Source organism: Cupressus sempervirens, chromosome 2 (genome assembly GCF_028749045.1).
Source record: "Cupressus sempervirens isolate cs-2001-9-10 chromosome 2, ASM2874904v1, whole genome shotgun sequence".
Classification (NCBI taxonomy): domain Eukaryota; kingdom Viridiplantae; phylum Streptophyta; class Pinopsida; order Cupressales; family Cupressaceae; genus Cupressus; species Cupressus sempervirens.
This window is the reverse complement of record NC_143119.1, coordinates 330,856,647-330,870,289: the sequence shown is the minus strand read 5'-3', so window position 1 is coordinate 330,870,289 and position 13,643 is coordinate 330,856,647. Positions and strand designations below refer to the sequence as shown.

At 38.3% G+C, this 13,643-nt stretch overlaps 1 protein-coding gene across 4 annotated transcripts in view; it reads left to right on the top strand.

Moving 5' to 3' along the window:
- Positions 1-575: 575 nt before the first annotated feature.
- The window catches only part of LOC149572454 (initiation factor 4F subunit (DUF1350)), a 197,014-nt gene continuing 183,946 nt past the window's right edge, over positions 576-13,643 (top strand). For 2 of the 4 annotated variants that reach the window (XM_089813608.1, XM_089813606.1), the window contains exon 1: positions 966-1,103. The gene's annotated coding sequence lies outside the window, so the exon portion shown is untranslated. The other 2 variants (XM_089813607.1, XM_089813605.1) reach the window with 2 other exon arrangements.

Here is a 13,643-nt window from a genome sequence, read left to right as displayed (position 1 = left end):
CATACACATTATTACCCTTACCCTTAGCTTTCACTTGAGGCAGATGGGAAGAAAAAAATTGGCCATTATTCATCTATTTACACTTGTAATTTTTGCATGCCTATTACCTTGTGATGATGGAAGGAAATTGGGTCCTTTCATTCAATATAGATGTTCCTTAAGAAAAATTATTTGAGAAGTTCGTGACAAATTTTCAAGCATTCTTTTCCATGGTGATGTGTGTGAATGTGAACACCATGGTAGGATGTTCCTAAGACATAGAGAATTGTGTAACAAAACACATGAAGTTGTGTGCCATTTGTGATGATGTCTAAGGATGAACTCAAGTGGTCAATCAAAGAGCTTCATGGCAAAATTACATGTTCAAAATCTACCAAACCTATGGACTATACACTTGCACCCTACCTTGGTGCAAGCGCTAGTTTAAAACTATTTCTCACTACATATGACAGGCACGTAACATACCATGACGACGTCTATCTAACCAAATATTTGCACGAGATGTGCAAATATTAATAAATCAAGCAAAACACTCACATCCGGTCATTTCTTCGGCTATTTAGCCACCTGCACATACCATCTCATTAGAAATGAACTTATAACCTCTCATGAAAAAGACTCGTCATAAGTTTCGCCACTTTGCTCTGCTGCCGAAGTTTTCCCCCAACGGATAAAATTACATGATGTAAAATCCAAGCACAATTACACCCAATAGTGCAAATCCTGTTCGAATGAGGCTGCTTGGATCCCGCCCTCACGTTGGCTGGGTAGCTGGTGGGACATTCTACAGATATCCCATGTTTGATTGTTATAATTGTCGTCGACGACTATAGACGAGCTTTTTACAAAATTTTTATTTGGAAAATGGAAAAGGACTGAGACTGACCCAAGAAATGGATAAGTGGTTCTAGAAATGAGCTTGGTTGGATTTTGCATGGCCACAAACATGGTATAGACTACTACACAACATTCTAGTTTTCTCGATTCTCTCTTTTAAAATTCAAATCCACGATGGTAAGAGCGTACCTTTCTGTGCAGTTAATAAGGAGCAATATTCGCCTGGTTGTTCGAAATCTGGAAGATAATCCTTAGCATATATTAATGTATGGGACCTCTTCTTGTGTTTGGTTAATTCTTATTGCATTTGCTTGTTGGGTTTTAATGGTTTTCTTACCTTGTTTTAACATGAAAAATTGCTGAATAAGTTAAGCTGATTAAAATGCGCATAAAATTTGCCATCTCAACCTTACAGTTGAGTTTTTCTTTTCTTTTTCAATTAAAATGCATAATGCTTAGAAACTGAAATTTGAAATTTGTATCCGCTTTAGCCGCGTAATGCATGTATATAGGGTTATTTCATCCCGCTTTATGTGGTAAAAGCACTTACCATTTTTTGTTATTGTTGTTCTTTCATAGACTTTTCATTTTTGATGGTTGTAAATTAGTAATTACCAACAGCTTTGCACCTCTAAGTGCTCTCTACAGTATATTATACCAGATTAGCATGGAAGAAAAGGAGGAACGAAGACGTTGAAATTATAATTTCTAACAACTAGTATAAGAATCGAAGCTGGGATCTGCAATTTGATTTTTCAGTAGTTTGATCCCCTACATTGAGAAACCTGCTAAAGACTCCCAGCGTTTCCTATTATGTTGTTGAATCCGCATAGTTATGTTCTAAAATTTGAGAGGTGACAATTCTAGGTTTAGTGACAGAGATAAGATATTAAGGCGGAACTAAGTTTACGAGGAGGATAAACATGGGGAATGCCAACAACAAGGCACGAGGATTCGAAATTTGACGCTTTCTTCTTTCTTAATGGGAGATACGAATCAGTCCATTTTAAGGAAGGTCATCTTGTAGAGCCTTTTGATCGTGGTTGGAGTAGCGAATTTAGTAAATGTATAGCTCCACTTTAGTGGTGAGGTCTTCTTTTAGGGGATACTTGAATGATCAAAGATTGCCGATTCCTTGGTTTTCTTATTCCAACCTGGCAAATTACACTCAAGCCTATCTTAAAAGAGATTGTAACTGGTCCCTCTCTGCGAGAAATGCGGCGGGAAGCAGCTGTTTTGTGTTTAATGAGTCAATGGATTTCATTGCATATAGCCTTTTCTTAGCTGTTTCATATCGACAGTGCTTTTTTTATTTAGTGTCTACTAGTTATTTATTATTTATATAATTAAATTTTATGATGCTCTATATTTAGAACAATATATTGAGGATCGTAAAGGGGCCCCAACCTTGCAACTGCGAGCACCAGTTACTATATAAAAATATGCTAAACCCCTGCATAACTAACCGTTTCTAAGGGCCGAGCAGGTATCCACAGACAGCATATGCTAGAATGAGAATATACAACAATAAATAAAATACTGTAACTATAATCACCAACTCTGAGTAGTTAAAGATCTACTACTGCATATAACCACAGAGCAATCATCCACCAGCTCCCTAGGGAAGCTGTGATGGACCACAAATGGCCAGAGCTGCACAAGGTGAAGCTGTTTTCCAATGGTTGTACTGCTGGTACGTGCTATAAAAAACATTGCATAGTTGAGGGTTCTGTCAAACCAACCCATCAATTTTTTTTACCTTTATTAAGCTTTACTTGCCTAACCGAGTGAAACAACTTGTTGTGTTCTAGTAATGGTAGTGTGTAGCTGCTCAAAATCTCTAGTGCCCCATTATGTTGTGACACTGCCAAGTTGTTAATAACTATGCACATATCCTGGGAAAAGTTAATTAGGTGCATATATTTCATCAATTGCATTGGTCAAGCTAAAATATTGAATCAGACTATGAACCAGAAATTGAACACATTGACAAAGCTATCAGGATCAAGTACTCAAAGAATGGGCGTAGCTGAGAAAAAGAGAAAATTACAGAGACTGCCATATATCTAAATCTGGACTTGAACACACAAAACCATCAAATAATTAATACAATGTAAAATTCCCCACCTATTGAGATGAGACCCTAGTGGAGGCAATTTCCATCTTTCTTGAACACAAGAACAAGTGCTAATGCTGAACACATTTATTGATTCCACTGGCAACATTTCACGAGCTTATAGAGCTTCCAGAACATAATATTTTATACATTGTATCATCTCCCCATGACACAATGTTCAAATGATCATTTTGTTCACCAAAACGATCAACAATGTAGCCATTGGCTACTTCTAAAACCCCATTATGGTGTGAACCCACTGATTTTTTTTTAAAACAGGGTTTAAATCTTTCGAACAAGCATCTAAAGATCTCATACGCTCCACTGGGGCCAATTCACTTGTTTTGAGCTTGGCATCCAAAGCTTGAGATGATTTCTAGGCTTTCACCACACTCTCCTAGGTGAGATAATGACATTTCTTTTATTACATCATTGACCTCCCTTTTTGTTTTGATTATAAGCCCTCTAGACAAGCCTAATCTTGTTTTTTATTTTATACGGCCTTTTTCAATTTTTGTTGAAATCTAATGTTTTCCATCCCCTCAATCTGACTCTTCAATTCTCATTAATCCCATTAAAACCCAACACAACCTTTGTCACCTTCAGAGTTTGAGGAGATAAGCACTTAAATATCATCTTAAGCTTGTTGTGTGACACACACCCATCCCTAAGCGAATCCTTTGGTTAAACTTCCCTGCCATCATTCTGCAGGTAAATAAGACACCCAGACTATCACACAAATCCATTTACACTACAAAAATATCATATGACAAGTGAGAAACACAACATTGACATCCATTTAACTGCAACCTGCTATCTACATATACCAATTGCCTATTGGAACTTATTATTAATGTTTGCTTTGATCGGTCTTATCACCTTTATGAACAATATACCATCTAGCCAGCTTCGCATCATTTAAAAACCATGCATTCCTTTATATCATCATGGTGCAGGGGTGGGGGTGTGGTTGCGGCAATGGGGGCCATGGTTTAGCATATCAACTAGATTATATCAATCATTTACATTGTTAGTTTCTATAGAGGGGAAGTCATATTGCAGCACTTCTTGGTTTGTGAGGTCTACTAGTTTACTTTGTTCTCTAAAGAAACACAATATAGACATTTGATGAAATTTCTCTTTGCAGGGGTTTTGAGGGTGGGGATGTGGTTGCAGCAATGGGGGCCACATATCAACTAGATAGTCTCAGTCATTTATATTGTTAATTTCTATAGAGGGGAAGTCATACTGAAGCACTCTTCGGTTTGCTAGGTCTACTACCTTACTTTGCTCTCTAAAGCAATGCTCTATAGACTCTCACTTAAGTTTCTCTATCCATGTCAATTTCTTTTCTAGGAATCCTCTTACTTATAGTGTGAACATTTTTATTTTGTAAAGGTGCAAGCCAAGATTTTATGCAAATTTTTTCACCTTTCCCACTGTTCTAATGATAAGCATTTTATCTAACAGATTGCATGTATTCACTGTATAGTTATCTGTTTTGCAATGCTTTATGTGATTTGTTCAGATAGGTTTGTAATCCAATAACTTCACATAAACTTACATAACCAGCTTGGTATTCATAAACTTAGAATTAAACACATTTACACTATCAGGAACAGCTCATATCATCAATATTTTATGTACACTCTGCTCTAGAAAAACAAATTACAGAGATGTGTCCAATACAAAATCTGACCTGTTGATCAGCCCTATTCACTCACTTTGAGAATATGGAAAGATCAATTGTACTTTAAATATTCTGACCTCTAGACACCCAGCTTCCCTTATTAAGTATGCGCCTCAAAATTCGGGCTGGTAGACTGAGACCTCATATGAAACACTGAAAATGGCTGCTAACACATCTGAAACCCTCCACAGCTGCTGCCATACCCAGTGCCCAGAAATAAACTACACACTCACCCCAAATCTTCATAAAGAGTGATGCCCCTCACCATTAACTTAAATTCTATGCACAAAGACCCCAAACTTCTCATCCCTAATCTGAAAATTTGTAAACTCTGTGCCTTGTGCCTGGCTTTGATGAGCTCTCACGGCAATATCCTTGTATTCACCCCACATCAGAAGTTGCAATCAGTAGCAATACTGACTACACCAACATAGGAAGACCCGACTCATTTTTGTGGTCAAATCCATGCTTTTCTTCAGCAATAGTCATGCCTAGTTCCAGTAATCCTTGGCAACCACAAGAGAGATTTAAATCAGTTCCAAGCAGACAAATAAACCAATGATCAGCTTTGCATAAGCCACACACAGCTCATATATGTAAACTCATACCAAGATTTCCACAGAACCCCTAAAAGCTCCATACAACATTAGTTTCCATCACTCAGCTATACATAATGTTTAGCTATGGCATTCAACCTCCTATTATGCAAGAAATCGAATGTAACAAGGAGACCCCAAACTTCTCACCCCTAATCTGAAAATTTATAAACTCTGCCTTGTGTCTGCCTTTGATGAGCTCTCATGGCAATATCCTTGTATTCACCCCACATCAGAAGTTGCAAGCAGTAGCAATAGTGACTACACCAACATAGGAAGACCTGACTCATTTTTGTGATCAAATCCATTCTTTTCTTCAGCAATAGTCATGCCTAGTTCCAATAATCCTTGGCAACCACAATAGAGATTTAAATCACTTCCAAGCAGACAAATAAACCAATGATCAGCTTTGCATAAGCCACACACAGCTCATATATGCAAACTCATACCAAGATTTCCACATTGAACACCTAAAAGCTCCATATAACATTAGTTTCCATCACTCAGCTATACATAATGTTTAGCTATGGCATTCAACCTCCTATTATGCAAGAAATCGAATGTAGCAATCTTCTCATTGATTTGTCTTGTCTGCAAGACTTCACAAATTTTCCAATTGTTTAGTCCAAGCAAAACCTGTATGATTCCATCTGCAATCAGCCAGGGAAGATATTTCACAAGCAAAATTGAATTACATTAGAGTTTCACTCCTCAAGAAGCTCCAAACTCAAATATGGAAAAAATATTTAAGTACGAGAATATGAACTCCCAATTCATCTTTTTTTATATTTCCCTTAGAATATCCCCAAAGAACTTTTTAAACTCCCCCTTGCAAATATTTCATTCAAACACATTAAGAAAGTGACTTTTATTATTTCCTTCGAACTTTACTCAGTTCTGTTTATTAATTAATTAATAAAGTAAACCTATCCAAACAATTTACTTTATTGGACAACTTTAATTAATTGATCTGATTCATTCATTCATATACCAAAATCAGCCTATGGGAATTAAACAGGCTAAACAAGTGTTTTCTTCTACTTTGTGGAAGGGGCCTTAAAATCCTTCCTTCACAATATTGCTTGTCCTCAAAAAATCAAAGACTCAAATGTTGTTAAAATTACTCACCTTCCTCAATAGCATACTCCAAAGGCAAATCCTTCCTTTTGATGAGATAATCTTTAAGCATCATGCTTGTTTGTAATGTCACCAAATAGTGAGTACCCAAAGTTTGCCTTAGATTACAATCTTTTATTTGAAGCAATTAGGGTTTAGAGATACATTTGTTCTTTGATTGAGATCATGTAAGTGATTTGGAAATCATTTATAAACATAAATCATAATTAGACATCTTGAGTTAGAAATAAACATATGTTGAAAATGCAGATCAAATCAATAGATTGCTTGATTCAGATTTGAGATGTCTCAATCATAGGAGTGATAAGGTAGGATGACTTGATGAGGTGTCCTAGTGACCCATTACCCTAGGCTCAAGAGTGGACATATCACCCCCCTTGGCTTCGTGGCCCATGCATCCATGTGAGGTGGCGTACCTAGTGTAGTGCCCTATCATTGTTTCCCTTAGTCTTGTTACTTCTATGCTACCTCCAATGATTAAGCATCTCCATGCATCTATTCAAGATGATAGAGGTTGTGAGGAACATTCACAATGGGGTGTCTTCATAGCCCCTCCTTTCTAAGCCCAATGGCAGATCTATTTATGTGAGTTTTATTCCTTTGCAATATGCGGAATTGAATACATAGTATTCTAGGATGAAACACCAAATCTCCAACTCTCTCTTGAATAAGGATGATCATATGCTAAACAATGTAGATGAATTGTGTGATCAAATGAGACAGCCTCAAAGCTCCTTATTGTGGACTTAACTCAATTATAATGATGTGATAAATTCAAGAAACTGTGGATGTCTTTCTCACTCTACTAGTCTTAGTTAAGTCATCGAAATCAACCAAGCTAGTGTGATCTCCTAAGATAAATGTAAGATGTTCAAACTACCACCATTCCATTAACACCATCTATTGATGCATATCAATGTGCAAGCAATAATCAAAGTTAAGCTTGTGGTTATGCTAGTTGACCATGCAAGGCAAACCTAAAATCAACAAGTAGCTAGTGGTTTGGTCTAAGCAAGTTCACCAAAGATGCATCCACAATCATTTTCATTCAAGTAAACATTGCTTCTAATTAATATGAAATAAAATCCTATTCTAAGTGAGGAAATGTAGAAACCATGCAATACCCCAAAGCAACACAAATTATCCACCATGAAGACGAGCAATGAACTAACAATCACTTTGATAACATTATGACAATAGTTTTAGCAAGTCTCCCACTCTACTCCAAAGCTGATTCTAATCTTCATGAGTTACAAATAGAAGGCTTTGGCTTTTTATAGTTGTTCAATTACAATGGATAGCCAAGATTGATTTGAAATCAAGTGCCCCCTGTAATGTCCCCATTTTTAGCAGGTTTCTACAGTTGGCCAGGTTAGCTCACCATTGCGACCCTCGTGAGCTGACAGTGGGATTTGAGGTTCTTAGTTGTGTGGTTATAGGCTTTCCAGTAGCCTATGGTGTGTTTGGCTCTGTTTGAGGGACTTACTATTTATAGTAAGTCAATCTATTGGTTCCGATGAGCTCAGTTGAGTGAGAGGAGTTGGGTGATGCTCTTAGTTTTTATTTTGGGCTTTCGGTTTGAGCTCCAAAAATCTTGGAGGGAGTGTCTATTTATAGTAAGTCACCTTGTCAGGTTTATTCACCATCTTTCATCATCAGGATCACTTTGGTGTTGTCAAATTTCGATTTTGATGCTTCTTCATCTATTTTCGCAAGATGGGTGAATTATTATTATTATTCATCTAAATACGCTGAGGTTGCTATTTTTGTTAGTCATCTTGTCAGGTTTATTCACCATCTTTCATCATCAGGATCACTTTGGTGTTGTCAAATTTCGATTCTGATGCTTCTTAATCTATTTCCGCAAGATGGGTGAATTATTATTATTATTATTCATCTAAATACGCTGAGGTTGCTATTTTTGTTAGTCACCTCAGTATCATAGCTTGTTGGAATTGGGATGAAAAGTTTTAAATCATGGGAACGAGAAACAATGGCCTTACGTGTCAGAATATTAAGTTATGGTGGAAAAAGTCATTTTCAGAGCCAAAAGCAATTAATAAATTAGATTATAATGACACTTTATTATTATTTAATGTTGTGTGTGGGAAGCTTCTTAAGTGAAGTTCACTTGGGAAACTTTGTGCTATTTGGAGATTATAAATATGAGCCCATTTGATGAGGAAAGCATCCGATTGATTATTTGCTTTTGTTGCCTGCAAAGAGTTTCTGAGCTTGCAGATTTCTTTGTCCTTGTTGAAGTATAAGGGTTTGTAATTAAAAAGTGCCTGATAATTCACAATTGAGATATTGTGAATTAGTTCTAAGAATTGTCTGAATTAAATTATAGTATTTCCTAACTGTTATGCACTGTACCTGGGAATTTCATTGTGACTGGAGAATTTGTGATTTGGAATGCCATTATTGTCTACTGTTTGGCGTGGTTATAAGAGGAATGAACTATGGCTGTCGTCCTTGTATTTGGCACCGATTTCAGACTTTGTGGAAGGCTGCACTCAATTATTGGAGGGCAGCGATTAGGTTTTAGAGCACTTGCGATTGTTCTAAGAGGCGGTTGGGTATCATTGGAGGCTGCTGTCCCTTTCCTAAGGCAACATTAGGCATCAATACAAGCCTAGAACCAACAATTAGAGACCTGTGATCATTAATTAGTTGCCTACAAACTCAATTTGGGGATTGTGTTTCATGTGAGGAGCTCATATTACTTTTGCAATCAGCGTTGAAGAATGTTGGAGTAATCATAGGTTCCTCACTATGTAATTTTAATGTAGAATGTCCATTGAGTTCATATAAATAATGTTGCAATAGCATTTTGATTTCAGAACTGGTTGATTAGTGAATTGTTAAAATTTAGCATTATCTTTTCTTTACCATTATTTATATATTCAAAAATTCAAAACAAGGAATGTCCCATTAACACTATAGCTCAAAGGGAGTTGGCATAGAGTGGAAATGTTTGCCAAGTGTTTTACAAAATGCCAAACTATTAATTCAGTAAAAGAAATTGGTGTTATTAAGTTATAGCCGACAAAGGGTTATTACAGTGGTATCAGAGCGGTTTCCTGCCATCCTGTGGGGTAGGAAGGTTATTTTATTTTCAGATTTGCTGTTTCATTTGGAGTGACCAGCACTCTAGCATTTTCTAGCCATGAACAAACATAGGAGGATTGACAGTTCTAGAAGTCGGTGGAGTAATGAGGAAGTTAGCGCGAAAATGAATGCTTTGCAGGAGAGTATGGAGAAACTTGAGCTTCATCAACAGAGGTTGGTGGAGAGCTTGTCAGATCCAAAGACAGTTGAGAGGGTAGTGAGGTATTTGGTTTTTGCCTTTAGAAGGCCAACATGAAGGAAGTTTGAGTTTTTCCCAATAGGTGTCCATGATGCAGATGTACCTATATTTAGTACGACACCTGCTAGTCCTATCTGAGGTGTTGACAATGGATTCATTTCACAAGGACATGTTGATGTGTTGCAAGGTATATGGTTTCCGCCTTTAGAAGGCCGACATCGAGGTTGCACGGAAGGAAGCTTGAGTTTTCCCCGACAGGGGTCCATGATGCAAATGTACCTATATTTAGTACAACACCTACTAGTCCTATTCGTAGTGTTGACGATGGACTCATTTCATAGGGACATGTTGATGTGTCAGTGCCCTGGGTGGATAGCAGCATTGAGCTTCAGCAGGTTGAGGCTCCCAGAGTAGTTGCTACGGTTAGTTCATAGGTAGTTGATGCTGTAGTTACTGACTGTTCAAACTCTCTCAAGGAGGGACTTGTTATTGGAGACTTATATGTCAACTATCGTAGTGTTGCTCTACTGTAGGAGGCCGTTGCTTCGTTAGGTGGGATCGAGGCTCGTATGGAGTCACCTATCTGTGATGTTGGTGATCTGGGTGTTACAACAAAGTCAGTAGATGTGGGTTCATGCTCTAGTATTATTGATTTACAGTCTGACGTTGAATCATGTGTGTAGAGTTAGGTGTTAGTAGTTGAGGCTTTATTGGGAGACGTGGATGCAGATAATATGGACACATCTGATGATCCATTTGATGATGCTATGAGCTGCACTAGGTATGATATCCCTTCCCAGGTATCAGTTGATGACTCTGAGGAGGTTTTGGATGGGTCCTAGGATCGGTGTTTACAGGATTTTACTATTGAGGTGGAAGCTGAGGCATGCGAGGAGATTGATATTGCGAGGGCTTACATTTCTTCGGATGAGGTGTTGGTTGAGGTACCGAGTAGTTGTATCTCAGATGTAGAGGTGTGTGAGGACGATAGCACACATGTGGTGAGCGATCTTGTGGTGGGCAGTTCTGATTCAGTTTCCTATCATAGTGCAGTTAGTGAGATCGGGAGCTTGCATAGGAGTTAGGGGTTATAGAGGCATTATGTGACTTGTTAGCTGAAGGTGAGTGATAGTGACATTTCTTTAGCTCTTGAGCATTGTGATGCTATTCGTCAGATGCTAGCTATATCTGGTTGGGGTGCTCTTGTGTTAGATGAACATGGTGATAGTAGTTTTTCCCTAGTAGAGGTTCATGCACTTCGAGAGGTTGTTAGGATCTTGAAGCATAGTTACTCAGTTGCAGACAGGGATCACCTTTTGGATGGAGTGGGGTAGCACTTGCTATGAGACATTGTTAGAGAAAAAGGAGGAGATGGCTAAGCTCACTTAGGAGCTTGAGGTGACTATGGACTCTCTTCAGTATACTCAATTGGCTTTTTAAGAGTTATAGTTACAGTTGGAAGAGGTTATCGTGGAGTTAGAGTGGGTACAGTTGACACCAACCCTAGACCCTGTTTAGTTACATATTGTAGTTAGTGGTGAGTTTTCTTCTATGATTGGGAATGATGCACGTGCTAATGTGGCTGACACATTCGTCCAACATATGGGTGCAGTAGGTACACAGGAGGTGAGAGCATCAGTGGAGATGAACTCTCATGGTGATTTGCTTCCTTCTGCTAGAAGCAAATCTATTTCTTCATTTCATACAACTGGTACCATTGGACAGTTGGCAGTGCCACATTTTCAAAGGGATCAATTGTGGGTTGCAAGGGAGTAGGTTGATGCTTCCACATATAATTTCTACTACACAGAGTCTTTCATGGAGTATCTTTTGGAGAGTTCCGATGTGTGGGGGAGGATTCATACAGAGTGTCTAAGGGTACTCTTATCGAAGGCTCTCGTGCTATTCAGAGGTTGGTGGGAAAGATTGTAGAGACTCTGTCTACTATGCTTCTCCACAGGGATTTCGAGGTTGGGTTTGCTGAGAGGATTGCCTAAGATCTTGTTTGACCATTAGTTCGGAGTCAGAGATTGGAGTCATCTCTTGATTCCTCGTTTGATACTGATGAGCCCTTGACAAGATTGCGAGTTTTTATTGGCATTACACTGTGAGGAGTGCTCATTATTTTTCTTTTGGCCTACATGTAGAGGACTTAGTTTCACGTCGGTGTGAGTTGGCTCCAGTTTCATCCCATCCATTATGGGATGGGTTAGCACCATCTTTTGCAAATGGGATTGACAACGACAAGTTAGACCTCTTGCAAGATCCACACACCTAGGACACTTTATTAGCGGTTGGAGTTGATGATAGTGATTCAGGTACCTATGGTTGTTACCATCTCCATGGTGCAGTTGGGTGTGTGTCAGTTTGATGGGGACTCAGGTGTGGATAGAGTTGGTATTTCAGTTAGGTTGAGTTCCAATGAGTTGTTGTATTTATTAGCGCCTAGGGTCAGTTTTCAGATGATTCTAATGTTGATGTTCGTTATTTGGGTGTTGGTGAGTTTCTTGTACACAACAAGGAAAGTACGCAATTCTACCTATGGGATCCAGGTGGACTGTGATGTTCATTTTGCTCTAGGATTGCTCGGGGACAAGCAATCTTAGGGAGGGAGAACTGTAATGTCCCCATTTTTAGCAAGTGCCTACAGTTGGTTAGGTCAGTTCACCATCGCAACCCTTGTGAGCTGACAGTGGGATTTGAGGGTCTCCATTGTGTGGTTATAGGCTTTCCAATAGCCTATGGTGTGTTTTGGCTCCATTTGAGGGACTTACTATTATAGTAAGTCAATCTATTGGTTTTAATGACCTCAGTTGAGTTAAAGGAGTTGGGTTATGCTCTCAGTTTTTATTTCAGGCTTCTGATTTGAGCTCCAAGAATCTTGTTGGAGGGAACGTCTATTTATAATAAGTCACCTTGTCAGGTTCATTCATCTTTCATCATGAGGATCACTTTGGTGTTGTCAGATTTTGATTCTGATGCTTGTTCAGCTTTTTTCGCAAGATGGGTGAAGTATTATCGTTATTCATCTAAATATGTTGAGGTTGCTATTTTTGTTGGTGTTGTTTGTTGGTCACCCTAGTATCATAGCTCGTTGGAACTGGGACGAAAAGTTTTATATCGTGGAAACAAGAAACAATGACCTTACGTGTTAGAATATTAAGTTATGGTGAAAAAGATCATTTTCGGAGCCAAAAGCAATTTATAAATTAGATTATAATGACACTTTATTATATTTTAATGTTGTGTATGGGAAGCTTTTTAAGTGAAGTTCATTTGAGAAACTTTGTGCCATTTGGAGATTATAAATATGAGCCCATTTGATGAGTAAAGCATTCGATTGATTATTTGCTTTTGTTGCCTGCAAAAAGTTTGCAAGTTTGCGGATTTCTTTGCCCTCACTGAAGTATAAGGGCTTGGAATTAAGAAGTGCCTAGTAATTCACGGTTGAGATATTGTGAATTAGTTATGAGAATTGTCTGAATTAAATTATAGTATTTCCCGACTGTTATGTATTGTACTTGGGAATTTCATTGTGGCTGGAGAATTTGTGATTTGGAACACCATTATTGTCTACTATTTGGTGTGGTTATAAGAGGAATGTACTGTGGCTGTTGTCCCTGTATTTGGCAGCGATTTCAGACTTTGTGGAAGGCTGCAAACAATTATTGGAGGGCAGCGATCAGGTTTTAGAGCACTTCTGATTGTTCTGAGAGGCGGTTGGGTATCATTGGAGGCTGCCATCCCTTTCCTAAGGCAGCATTAGGCATGAATACAGGCTTGGAACCAACAATTAGAGCCCTGCAATCATTAATTAGTTGCCTGCAAACTCAATTTGGGGACTGTGTTTCATGCGAGGAGCTCATATTTACTTTTGCAATCAGTGTTGAAGAATGGTGGAGTAATCACAGGTTTCACACTATGTAATTTTAATGTAGAATGTCCATTGAGTTCATA